This window comes from Cupressus sempervirens, chromosome 3 (assembly GCF_028749045.1).
Source record: "Cupressus sempervirens isolate cs-2001-9-10 chromosome 3, ASM2874904v1, whole genome shotgun sequence".
Lineage (NCBI taxonomy): Eukaryota > Viridiplantae > Streptophyta > Pinopsida > Cupressales > Cupressaceae > Cupressus > Cupressus sempervirens.
In genome coordinates this window covers 423,148,018-423,162,386 of record NC_143120.1, presented here as the reverse complement: position 1 = coordinate 423,162,386, position 14,369 = coordinate 423,148,018, and positions in this window count along the sequence as shown.

Below are 14,369 nucleotides of genomic sequence, written 5' to 3'. Positions count from 1 at the left end.
TGAAAGTGATCTTCCTATCATCTATACTTCCAGCCCAATCACTATTCATGTAACCAACCAACTTGAATTCATCATTTGTAGTATACAAAATTCCAAATCCCTTGGTACCTTTCACATACCTTAGAATCCTTTTTCCCACTTGCCAATGGGAATCCTTTGGTGTTTCCATAAATCTGAAAATCAGACTTACTGCATGCATTAGGTCTAGTCGAGTTGCAGTCAAATACATAAGACTTCCAACCATACTCTTGTATAGTGTTGGATCCACTCTCTTGCTAGAGTCTTCCTTGCTCAACTTCAGACCTACTGCTATTGGTGTGGGGGCTGCCTTACTGTTCTGCATTTTAAATCTCTCCAAGATCTTCCTTGCATATTTTTCTTGAGAGATGAAGATTCCATCATGCATTTGTTTTACTTTGATGCCTAGAAAGTACTTCAAGAGACCTAGGTTTGTCATTTCAAATTCACTTTTCATGACCTCTTTGAACTCACCAATTAGAGCCTTGTCATTTCCAGTAAAAATCAAATCATCTACATACAAAAAAACAATCAAAATATTTCCATTTGCTACTTTGATGTAGAGAGTGGGCTCACCATTGCTTTTGCTAAAGCCATTGCTCATCAAATATGAGTCAATCCTATTGTACCATGCTCTTGGAGCTTGCTTGAGCCCATAAAGAGCTCTCTTCAATCTATATACCTTGTTCTCTTCACCTGCAACTTCATAACCAGGTGGTTGCTCCACATACACTTCTTCTTTCAATACACCATTAAAGAAGTCAGACTTCACATCCATTTGAAATACCTTCCACTTATGCTGAGCTGCAATTGGTATGACAACACGCACGATTTCCATTCTTGCAACCGGGGCATAAGTCTCATCATAATCTCTTCCATACTACTGTTTGTAGTCCTTGACTACCAGCCTTGCCTTATGCCTTTCAATTTTTCCTTCAGCATTGCATTTGGTCTTGTAGACCCATTTCACTCCAATCACTTGCTTCTTGGGAGGCAATTCAGTTAGCTCCCATGTCTCATTCCTTTCTATGGCATCTATTTCCTCATCCATGGCATTACACCATTTCTTCTCCTTGATTGCTTCTTCAAAATAGATTGGATCACTATGAAAAAATAATGCAAAATTAACACTCTCATCATAATCTTCATACCTTTCATCTTGGTATATCTCCCTAAGACACTTGGTCTTTCTTGGTAATAGGGAGGAGAGTGTGGGATTAGAATCTTCGCTGCTGCTACTTAGCACTGACACTCAATCACGCCTAGAAGAGCTCGGTAATGACTGAGTTTGCTTGCCTTTTCTTCTATCTGCTCCTTCTTCTTGCTGTTCATCAGCATCCTCTTCACTTATAATTGGCACTTTACTTGATGTGCTCAGTGACTCATCAATTGAACCATACCAAGACTGATTTTCAAATAATTTCACATCTCTTGAAAGCATCATCTTGTTGTTCAATGGGCTGTATGCCTTTGATTCTGGGCTGTACCCTATGAAAATGCATTTCACACCTTTATCATCCAATTTTTTTCTTTGCTCTTTAGGCACATGTGCATATGCAACACATCCAAACACCCTTAGGTGTTCAACTGTCCATCCTCTTCGTGACCATGCTTCCATTGGAATTCTGTCACGGACTGCCTTTGTAGGACACCTATTGATTAGGTAAACTACTGTTTCCATAGCCTCTCCCCAAAACTTAGTTGGGAGACCTTTCTCTTTCATCATGCTCCTTGCCATTTCAATAATGGCCCTGTTCTTTCTTTCTGCCACTCCATTCTGTTGTGGTGTATAGCTGGTTGTGAGCTCTTTCTTTATGCCATGTTTTCTGCAAAAATTTACAAAAGAATTGGAGGTATACTCCCCTCCTCTATCTGATCTTAGGACCTTGATATAATGTCCACATTCTCTTTCAGCCTGGGCTTTAAATTCTACAAATTTATCAAATGTTTCTGATTTATTCTTTAAGAAATACACCCATGTCCTACAACTGAAATCATCAATGAATGTCATGAAATAAGTACTCCCCCCAATGGAAGTAACTTGCATAGAACTGACTAGGTTAGCATGCACTAACTCTAATGGATATCTAGCTCTCCTAGAATTTTCAGAATTAAAGAGAAGCCTATGTTGCTTACCCAAAATACAAGCCTCACACTTGTCACATGAATTTCCTATTTGTGGCAAATCTTCTACCATTCTTTTATTTGACAACAAATTCAAACCAACATAACCAAGATGACCATACTTGAGGTTCCATAGCCATGAGGGGTCTTCAATCACACTCCTTAGAGTTGATTGTGTGGGAGGTGCAGCACAAACTTGAGATGAGAAACATGTCTCAATCCTCAAGGGAAACATTCGATTCTTTGTCATTTGAACTGTTGCAAGTAGGTTCTTGCTCCCACCCTTTTCTTGAATGACACACATGTTATTCTCCATCAGCCGTTTGTATCCATTTTGAATGAGCTGACCAATGCTCATCAAATTGTGCTTCATACTAGGGGCGAAATACACATTTTGTATTTCCCTTTTCTCACCTTTCTTGGTGCGGACCATAATAGATCCTTTGCCCACAACTGGTAGGGTTCCATTGTTACCCATCTTAATTTCTAATTTGAAACTCTTGTCAATGAATGAAACCAAAGTTTCATTACCACTCATGTGGTTGCTACATCCACTATCAAGGTACCAAACCTCAGGGCTTCCTTCTTCACCAACATTACACATGATGAAGGCAGTGTTTTCACTTCCCATATTCACATCAGCCACATTTGCTTGTCCTAACTGATCTTTCTACTTCTTCCATCATTCATTTGCATAATGCCCATATTTATGATAGTAGTAACATTCTACATTACTCTTATTTGAGTTGTAATTTTTCTTACCTCCTCTTGAAGTATTTTGTGAGCTACTTGCTCCATCTTCTCTTCCTGAGCTTTCTGGTGCAGCATTCCTTTGTCCTCCATTACCTCGGCCTCTGCCTCTGGAGTTTCTGCCTAAGCCATTTCTTTCTCTCCCCCTTCCTCTTGGATTTGACTGAGCCTTGAATGCTTGCTCTTGGGAAGAAGAAGATGTGGATCTATTGATCCTATACTCATGGGTTTGAAAAGAACCCATCAAATCATCCATTGTCAAAACAGTGAGGTCTTTTTCCTCTTCTATTGTCATGACCAAATGGTCATATTTATGAGCTAAACTCCTCAATATCTTTTCCACTATCCTCTGCTCTTGATAGTCTTCTCCATTTGACTTCAGCTGGTTAATCACATTGGAGGTCCTTGAACTAAAGTCTGCAACTGATTCATTCTCCTTCATTTGAAGGTTCACAAATTCCCTCCTTATATTCTGTAGCTTTACTGTGTGGACTTTATCAGTCCCTTTGAAGTTCATCTCAAGGATATCCCAAGCTTCCTTTGCATAGTTTGCTGCTGTAATCATTGGGAATACAGTCTCTGTCATTGATGCTTCAATCAAACTTAATGCCTTAGAATCCTTCCTCTTTGACTCTTTCAAATGAGTCTTCTATGCATTTGTGAGGGCAACATACTGAGTTGGATCAGTCACATCATTGAATCCATTAACCACAAACTCCCAAAAATTATTAGCAACCATAATGGTTTTCATCTTCTTTGCAAATGTATCATAATTTTGTCCATTAAATGATGGTGGTTGCTGCCATATCTTTCCTGCATCTCCTGCCATGTTGAATAACCAAAGAAAACAAATGCCCTAACTCACTGTGGATGTGGGGCCTCAAAGCTCTAATACCATGTGAGAAATATTAAAACAAAACAAAACTCACAACCTAACCCTAAAAACTGCTCGGGAGCAACTATTACCGAGTGCAAAAATTTTGCTCAGTAACCAAAGAGAATGTAGATGGTAGGAGAGGTTACCAAGTGATCTCGGTAAACACACAACTCGGTAACCAAAGGATACCGAGTGAGCTAGGCAGATGAAGACACCAAGTGAACTCGGTAGACAAAGCGATTACTGAGTGAACTCGGTAGCCACAAGAGAGTGGAGCTCGGTAGATGAAGACACTGAGTGAACTCGGTAGACACTGCAGAGAGGAGCCTGGTAGATGAAGGCACCGATTGAACTTAGTAAAGACTATAAAATTAAAAACTCAAACTAAAAAGCAAATCAAGTGACAGACTTCCAGCGTGAATGATTTCACCATTAAAACCAGAGACCCAAAGCTTGAAACATTCAACAATAAAGTTCACAAATACAATGAACAAGAAGCAATGGAATCATGTATGCTTGCTTACTTACTGTTCAACTTAGATTCAAACTATTACAAATCTAGGAGCATTCGGCTTCAACCAGAAAACCCTAAAAATAACCCTAACACTTTAAACTGATAAAACTTCAAACTTGTAGCTCTAATGGCTGCATACAATAATGCTTGGAGCAATCACTACTTCAACAGGACGAATGAAAACAATAAGCTATAAACTTACACAATGACACAAAGGAGCACATGCAATTGCAGGTATGAATAACACTTCCTCCTGTCTCTACACCAATGGATCTGCTGATCACTTTTCCTTCTTCCTTCTCTGCAACTTCTCTACTCTGGTACTTCTTCTCTCTATCAAATGAATGATTAAACATTCCTTTTGTCTTCAGCAAAATTATTTTCCCTCTCATTTTCGATTTCAAAATCTCACCTACCTGTAATAAATTTTTTGAACGTTCAGAATGGTAGGTGGGCGTTTGGCTCCAGGGACAAACGGACATCTGCATTAAATATTCCAACCAAGGCACAAAAGCACCATAAACGTCGCATCCATCTCTGGGAACAGACTAGAACATGTTGTCATCCAATATTGCATGATGTCGCCCTTGTCCGAACTCACTCATGACGAGTCGTGCCCTTGTCCCAAAGTCCGATCGCCCAATACTATACAGAATTGTTCCATTTCAGCACAAATTATTTGGCCCCGGATGGATCCATCTGCATGGAAAAAAAGCCCAGGAGCAGGATCCGTTGAGCTTTTCCATGTGATCAGCTTTTGATGATATCCACCGAACCTCATCTCGGGCAACAAGGTATCTATTGGATTGTCGAAACTCTGCCAAACGATATTAGATTGGCTGTCGTTCTTCAGCATTAAGAAATTACCAAAGTCCAGTAACACAGCTCGGGATTCCTTCTTTGTTGTGTTGGCTGACCAAATAGATGCACTCTCTTCATCGAACAGTACTAGATTACCTTCTGTTGAGAGCATCAAAACGCCTGGCCGGTTTCTTGCAGGAGTCTCCCTGTTGGCCACCCAAACAATCGTCTTATCTGGTATTTGGGCTGAAGAAACCCAACTCAAATGTACCGTTCTTTGAGATTATTGTCTGGTTTCCAGTGAGCGAGGCACCCAATGGAATAGTATCTCCGGCACCACTATTACTCTTGAGCTGAATAAACATGGCAACTGCAAAAAGCAGGCTTAACCATATATTTCTCATTGCTATAAAAGTCATCTTGCAACGAATAAATTATTAACTTTAATGGCTGCCTTAGTGTATATAAGCTGAAAACAAAATATTTAGTCTTGGTTAAACTTTCCTCCTTGTGTTGCGTGTGAGAGGGTTCACAGACACGGTGCGTAATGGACAAATGCTCAGTTAATTTTCAACGCACATGCAATGCTCGAGAAAACAAAAATTAAAGATAACTTGATCCAAGTCCTCATTTGTGGAATCAATATTTCTACCTTGGGCATATTTATTTGTTGAATTGATTGCGGAGAAGATATTTTAAATTAGATAATTTTAGTTCATAGGCTATTTTGCATTGGCTTGGCACCATCTAGAAAGCAAGGTAAAATGCATATTTTACCAAGGGGTATACTAGTTTTTTATTTGCATTGCATTTATATAATATACGTTCACTACCATATATAGCTCGCTTACGATCTTCCACACCTTTGCATTTTAAAAAATCTATATTTTTAGTATAGGAAAATTTGATTGAAATTTTGGATCAAATGCAGTATCAAGACCAATTTAATTTGCTGACAGGTGATTAGGTTGTAATCTTTCCAACAATGTTTTTTTTCCCACCTGTCTCATAATCCTAAATCTGCCGACTTATACATTTCAGACAACAATAGATTACTTTACCTTCGCAAAAATAGATTGAACCTACTAAATCATCAGTTGGTTAGCTTAAATGCTTATACAATGCCCTAAGAAACATAGAAAATTGTCGGTAGTTGTTCTACCTAGAGTTTCTGTCACCGTATGATGTTGTGGCAATTTTGTTCTCATTAAGACATTTTTTAATTTTAAAAGTTTCCAAAAGTTCAACACCAAATGCTTTCTTAATGCATGGTAAATGTTCTCCAACCATGATAATAGCTATTGTTATAAATTTGTACATATATATAATTACTTTTTAGATCTATTCTCTAGAGTAAGCTAAGCTTTCTGTAAAAACATGCAAATATGATAAGCTAGAAAGTTATTTGAAAGGAAGTTGTGAGAAGGAAAAATAGAACATTTGGTGCTAATTTGATGTAGAAGTGACAAATTACATAGGAGAGCAGCATGCTTACATGTTAATTTTGTATGCATTTTATTCTTTTATATGTAAATTTGTATTTTGTTGAATTTTCTATTTTTCAAATGCAATTTAGTTTTCTTAGCTTAAAGATTGGAATGGTTAGAAGCAAAGGATTAGCAAAGGTAAGTGTATTTGAAACTTTCAAGCATGTGAGCATTTATTTTATTTTTGTTTATTCATTGCTCTACTCAAAACTAGAATCATATGCAACAAAGCAAAAATAATCATTTCTACTTGAGTAGTGATATATATTCAATTGAAAATAGAAAAAGAATTAGTACAACTATCCAAACATGGAGTTAGGTAATCTCAAAACATACATGAAATCTTTAATTTGGTAGAAGATTAGTGAAATTTTTCATATTAGAAAAGTTATTGATTCCAGGTTTCATAGAACATGATGACTACAAAACAAACTAACAATTATAATGCAAGATTCATTAAATTACAAGTTATTGTAGGTTGTACAATTAGTAAACTAATATTCTATTTCATAAATATTGCTTGTTGATGTTTTCTATGCTTTTTTATTTCCTTGGCTTGTTCTTTTATTGTTTTGATTCTTCATTTGTTGTAAGTTATCAAACTGAGCTAGGAATATATCTCTACATATTAAACATCTTTTCTATTTTAAACATCAACTTTTCTTCCATTTGTAAATATTCTTGATGGACTTGTAATAACACCATATTGATAACATTTATGTTAAATTAAAAATATCACTATGATACAAAAATAAACATTAGGGTGTAAACCACCAGGTTATGTCATCTACTTATTATTTACTTTCTAATAATATAGCTTTACATTCTTTAGGTGTTGTTGATAGCTAAATTATTAATTTAAGCATGATGGATTCTTTAAATAAATGCTCATAATATGCTATAATCAGAGTGTTCTTACATATTTTGCAGACATTATGTCAAATAGTTCAAGTGCCTTGTTTATGCTTCCATAGCTTGTATACATGTCTACCAAGGTAGTTACAAATATTATTGATGTTTGGTACTTTAGTTGGATAAACCTATATATATATATATATATATTGATTAAGTAAACTAGGAAGGGCCTGAACCCATTACATCAAATTAACAACAAGTCCTTAGACAATGGAAATAAGGTCATGAGAAGTGACACCTAATAGACAGAACTTGAACCAAAACAAACAGCTAAAACCAAGCAAAAACTAATACTTCTAATACACTTAAGAGACTAGGACCAAAGAAAAAACCAGCGACCAAATAAAAAATGCTCAAACAACCAAACCAAGCCATAACTAAAAAAAATCAAAAACTAAAAATAGCAACTATATGTTGCAAAAAACTGAGCAATGAAAACAACCACACCAAACTAAACTAGCGACCAACATCATCACAAAAAAGAACAAAAGAAAAACCCAACACACACCGACCAAAGGAAATAGAACATAGTGCAATCCATTTATATGAAAGTATGTTCATTATATTTGAGATATGATTTTATAAGCATAAATTTTTATCTAATTTATGAATTTTAATTTATCTACACTTTAACTCTTGTTCATTTCCTATTGTAAGAATTTTCCTAAGGGAAAAATTCACCCATGAACTAAGAGCCCAAACACAATCACATAGTATACCAAAGAGAGAGAGTATGATCAAAATGACAATGTATTCAATATGCCATGTTAAGAGCACACTAAATGTGCCTGTATATAAAGGCCTCTAAGGAAGCACCTAGAATGTCTCTAGAACCAATCAAAAGATAAGACAACTAAGCACCTTATCCAACATTTTAGATGAATGGATAAGAATGAAAAAGTGTCATATGTGTATAGAAGATTCCTGTGTTGTAGACAACGTGTGCTTAAAAGAGGTGTGGACCCCTATGATGTCATCATGACAACTCACAAGAGTGCACAAACTCCTAAGTGTCTCATAAATAAAATAATGCAAATTAAATAAATAATGCATTAACCTAAGTAATCTTAAGTAAGTGTAAATAGTAAAGTATGTATTTACACCAACACCTATTTATTTAGAAAATTGATTAATTTTTATCTCCACTTTTAACTTATGTTTTTCTTCCTATTTATTTAACTTTTGATTTTTATAATTAACTGAAGTTTTATGTTTTAAATTATCTTAAATTATTTTTAAACTAGTTTAGTTTTTCATTTAAAATATTGATGTTTAGTATTTCCAAAAGGATATTTGTGGGAGGAGCCACTACTTTTTCATATATTTCTCATATCAATTTTTCATAATACATTTTTGATGGAGTTTTTTTAAATTATTATTTTATTCATATATTTAAGTCGGTGGACTTTATATTAATTTAATTTTTAGTTTTTATATTGGTAAAAGCTCGAAGCCCTATAAATTATATTAAAATAAAATTTACAAAATCTTTGCGCAAATGGACACTAGTAGGAGAGAATGGAGAAAGAAAACCTCCAATCCTTCCTAGGACTAGGGGCCCTATGTAGTGTACAAAGTTAAAAGGGCATTCCCTAGTTTTCCTAACGTAATAAAAAATATATCCTTTTTATAATTAATTTCATATATAATAGTTTTGTATCCATCTTCCACTCTAATTTTTTTGGTTCTTGTATTTGACAAACCCCATTTTTGTATATGTGTAGTTTTTCATTCATTATTATTTTTTAGCTTTTCCTTTATTAAAATTCAAAGTACCTAAAGAAGTTGAGAAAGTAAATCAACCTAAGAAATTTAATGAGCCCAAACCAATAGAGAAAGTTGAACCACCCAAAGAAGTAAGACATGAATTTAGAGGTAGTTGTTTTATATGCAATAAAGTTGGTCATATGAAGAGAGATTGAACATGTAAGTCTTTTAAACCTATTTTAAATTTTTATTGTTATAATTGTCATGGTTTTGGACATAAAGTGGTAGATAATTAAAAACATAAGTTTGATAGTAATAATGGCAATAGTAGAATGTTTAGGAAAACTAACCCTGTAGGTAATGAAAGAAGGAGATCCTCAAGTAGATCCAATGATGGAGAAGGAAGAAGTTGATCAAGGAGAAATGTTGTGTGTTACAAGCATAACAACTTTGGACACATTGCAAGGAATTGCATAACATCAATCAATCAAAATGGACTTGTTCACCCTATGGAAAGACATATTGTCAATTAGTATCCACACACTTAAGTCATTTTGTATGGTTAATATTGTTACCGAGCATAACCATGTTAACAATGTTAGTTAAGCTAGTAGTGAGTAGTGTCAACCAAGTGTTTGGCTCCAAGCAGTGTTTGCTGGGCTACCAGTGTTGACTAATTCATCTTCACTCACCGACAAATCAATGTGAACCAGATGTGCAATGTTAACCGAATGCCACACCTACCTAGTTCCACTATATTTCTTGAGTGTCAACATATCACCGAAGTGGATAATTAGACTTGAGTATCAAAATTGAGCTAACTTGCTAAATTATTGTTTATAATTATTATGATATCTTAGTAGCTGACTTGTCAATGTAATTATTCTGGATGGATATAATGTAATGCCCCACAAAGGGATCCAAAGAATTAACCTAAAGTTTCCCTAAGTTTAGTAGAATTTTTTTTTTTTAAAACATACAAATAAACAATACATATAGTAACGGAAGCAATAACAACATTCCACTGAAAGTAAACATAAACATACATAACAGGTTACATTCTTAAGGATCTCTTAACGTTGAATCACATCTAAATTAACTATTAATGAATCCATCTAATACTACATCCACATGAAATAATAATGAAAAGTCCAACATTCCTAAATTATATTTTTGATTGCTCAATCATTTACTATAAATGCCACAAGGTATGAAAGGCTTAAAGAATATACATATGTATAGATAAAGTACATCATCCTAATCTAATCTATTATGCAAATGTAGTAAGTACACAAAACCACATGTCATACATGATACATCATCATCATAAAAGATGTAAACATCCATCATAAAAGATAGCCATATATCAAACATAATTATCTAAGTGCGCGGTTCCTCCCAACCATAAATAGCATCATTAGACCATTGTGGGCCCTAGCCATCCCTCCGTGCATAACATTCTAAATCACCAAAGAGATCATCAGTACTATCATATTAGGGATGTCACTCCTAAACATAATACAACATATGCATAAACAAATCTAACATGCAAGAATAAAGCATAAGATGATCCTACAAAATAGATAACATCATCTATCACATGCTAATCATCAATATAGAGAAATGTACCAGTAAATAACATCCATCATAAGATCCATTAATAGAATGAAGGTAAATGCCAACAAAGAAGGCTCCAACCATGGTGTCTCAGATGGATCTCAAATGGTAAAAGTGAAAAAGCACTACCACCCAACTGCATGGAATCTAAATGGTCCACTCCCACCATGCTGAGGAGATAATCTCAAGTCCAAAATAGGTTATTAAACCACATTGCACAAATACTCTCTAAGTCCAGGAATCCTAAAAGTATACTAACTCAAATGTTCCAACATAAACTGACATCTAATCCCAGAGGCACACAAAGACATGTAGGAAACCTACTATGCAAGTGGGAAAGTGTCATCACATGAATCATGCTAGAGTTACCCTGGTAGTCTCCCAATAGACCCTGACCCCCTAGTGATCCTTATGCGGCCACTAGTATCCTCTCGTACTGATGAGGCATACTACGAAATGCAAGTTCACAACCAAGCGTTCTCTCTACTTCCATCCTAGTTTGTACTAACACTCAAGGCATGGGAGATAACAAACAATTATCTTTTTAGGTTCATTTTAATCCCCATTTAGTGTAAATGTTTTCACTTATTAAAACAACTTACAATGAGTTACTCTGGCAGCCACTTAGGGCCCTGGGCCCCATTGCAAGCCACTTCCCAACACTACAAGTAGATAACCCACCCTAAGCTCATGGAATCATAAATCACAAAATCATCACAGTTCTATACAAGCAACTAGAAAAATACCAAAATATAATCCACAATAATAGCATCAAGCCTCCATGAGCAAAAGAAAAGAATCCATAGATAATCATGACCACAACAGTTCTCTATTGGCAACTGAAGGTATCACTAATAATCACAATAATTATTGGTCCTTAACAAGCAACCAAAAAGTATCTCAAAGTAATACTGATCGAAGACTCAAAATGGTCAAGTCAAAAAATGTCACAATATGAAAACGTCAAGAAATAAATCAACACTTCAGTCCCATCATGGTGACTGGAAAGTAATCCAAGGATAACTAATCGATGACACAAAAATAGTTAAGTCAAGTGTCTCAGATACATATAACTCAGCTTCACTCAAGAATACTGATGAGCAATAACAATCAATAAATACAAACATATCATAGAGCATACCATCACATTACCATGGTTGGGTTTAGAAAGATTGAGATCAAATAACATCAATATGCCATCACAATCATAACCCCTGAGCCTCTTGTAGATGTCCTATAACTGGTCAACAAATTAGTCAACCCAAACCGAAAACAAGAAGTATAGAGAAAACACAATGCAAGAACATATTTTGGTTTGTTAAAATTACATAGTTGAATTAAGTGTGGGGTTTCAGTTTTCATTTTCAAATATATATTTCAAGTGTATATGGTTCTTCATTTAATCTACATGTCAACCCATTTATCTCTTTGAATTACGCATAGAATTATCCCCCTATTATTTTAAAACAATTTCCTAAAATAATCAAAAGATAAATATTTACATATTTAAACCATTGAGCTCATTTCATTTGACTTTCAATAATATCACTTGCAATAGTTTACAATAACTAGTGTTACTAACAATAAAATAAAAACCCCATTGATTCCAAGAACAACTTCCATGATTCAAATCGTTAGAATAAAGCTTATCAATTTCTAATTAACTAATTTGTAATTTCCCTAACACTGATATTATCGATAATCATTCAATTAAACCCATTGCTTAAATAAATTAGATTAATTTTATAATTAATTAAATTAAATAGCCATTACATAACTATATTAACAACTCTGTTAACATTTGAATTAATAGTTTAATAATAACTTGTTAATAACTAATAACAAGTTATATTAAAAATAAATTTACATTAACGAATTCACCATTATTTAAATAAATTTTAATCTCTCTACTCAATTTAATAATAGTCGACAAATTATTATTAAATTGATTATTCATATTTAGCATTGTTAATAAAACAAATATGATACATTAACATTATTTACATACCATATTTATAAAATAACAAACATTACTGTTAATTCATGATTATATATATTTTAAATAATATTTATTATCATATATTATTATTAACATATATATATATAATCATATTTAATAACATATATAATATTATAATATAATATTTTATATCATACATAATATCAAACTTTATACATTCCTTCAAAACCAAAGGTGGGCTATATTAATAATCACTGGCCACAACATGTGTGAAAGACCTTCAGTACATTGGTGCAGCGGTGGGGGTATGGATTCATCTGCCCCTGTTTATTATTATTATTTTAATACATATATTAATCGTTTCAATAAAAAAAAATTTAATAAACAAATTTCATTAAAATATTTTTTATTTAAACATTTTTTTTATAAAACTCCCCTCAACAAAATTTGAATAGTAATTTCTTTTAAAGTGTTTCCATCTGTGACAGCATTTTTATTTATATACTTTTTAAATATAAATGTTTTCAATAACATTTTCAAGTTTGTCCAATATATATATTTTTTCTAAAACATTTTCAACATTAATTTAAAATAAATAATGGGGATCTCAGTGTATAGACAAATATATCTATCGGTTCCTCATAGTACATATGTCAAGTTCAAGACCAATTCTGAGGTATGCATGTAACATATCCCCTATTTAAGTCTTTTAATAGATTTGTCTAAGCATTTAAACCCTAGTTTCATAAATTCATCATATCTACAAATGTGGGGGTTTTCTCACATAGAAAATTAGATATCCATGACAAGATTAAAACAATAGAACATTCACACATGGAATCCTCATAAAGTATTTAGAAGACACGAAGAAGACAGGAAGTGCTAGAAGCGAAATATCATAAGCCAAAATCACAATTGTCTACCTGGACACTAATGCTAAATCACTTCTCCTCAGAATTCTGCAGAGCAAGCTCCTTCCTTATCCAACATTTCTGGGTCCTCCAAACATGCACTCTAAGCTTCTAGGAGTGCTTGAATATAAAGAACTCTCAGGAAGCACCTAGAATGTCTCTAGAAACCACCAGAAGGTGTTGACAACTAGGCACGAGCTTTTCCAACCTTCTAGATGAGTCACAAGTTTGTAGATACCATGTGGTTAATTTGTGCGCCAACTCCTGGGTTGTTGACATACGTGAAATCAAAAGGTGCATTTACTCCTAGGTAGAGTTATAACTTTTATTTTAATTCTTTTATTATTTCTATTATTATTATTATCTATTTATTATTTATTTATTATTATTAATTTTAATTTCTTTTATTTAATTATTTTTTCTCAATTAATTTCCCATTTAATTAATCAAAATATCTAAAGGTCATGATATTATATTAATTTTTCCAAACTAATTAAATTATTAATTAAATCTTTTTAATTTAAGACTCAATTAATAGAAAATTCACCATAGACCTCTAAGATAAAATATGAAAACCCATCATAGAACAATTCATAAAAAATCAATCTAAAGGGTCAAAATCACGAATTATGTCATCTGACACATTCAAAAGGTAAAATATCCAGATACTTGTCCTACCTCTCTAGGA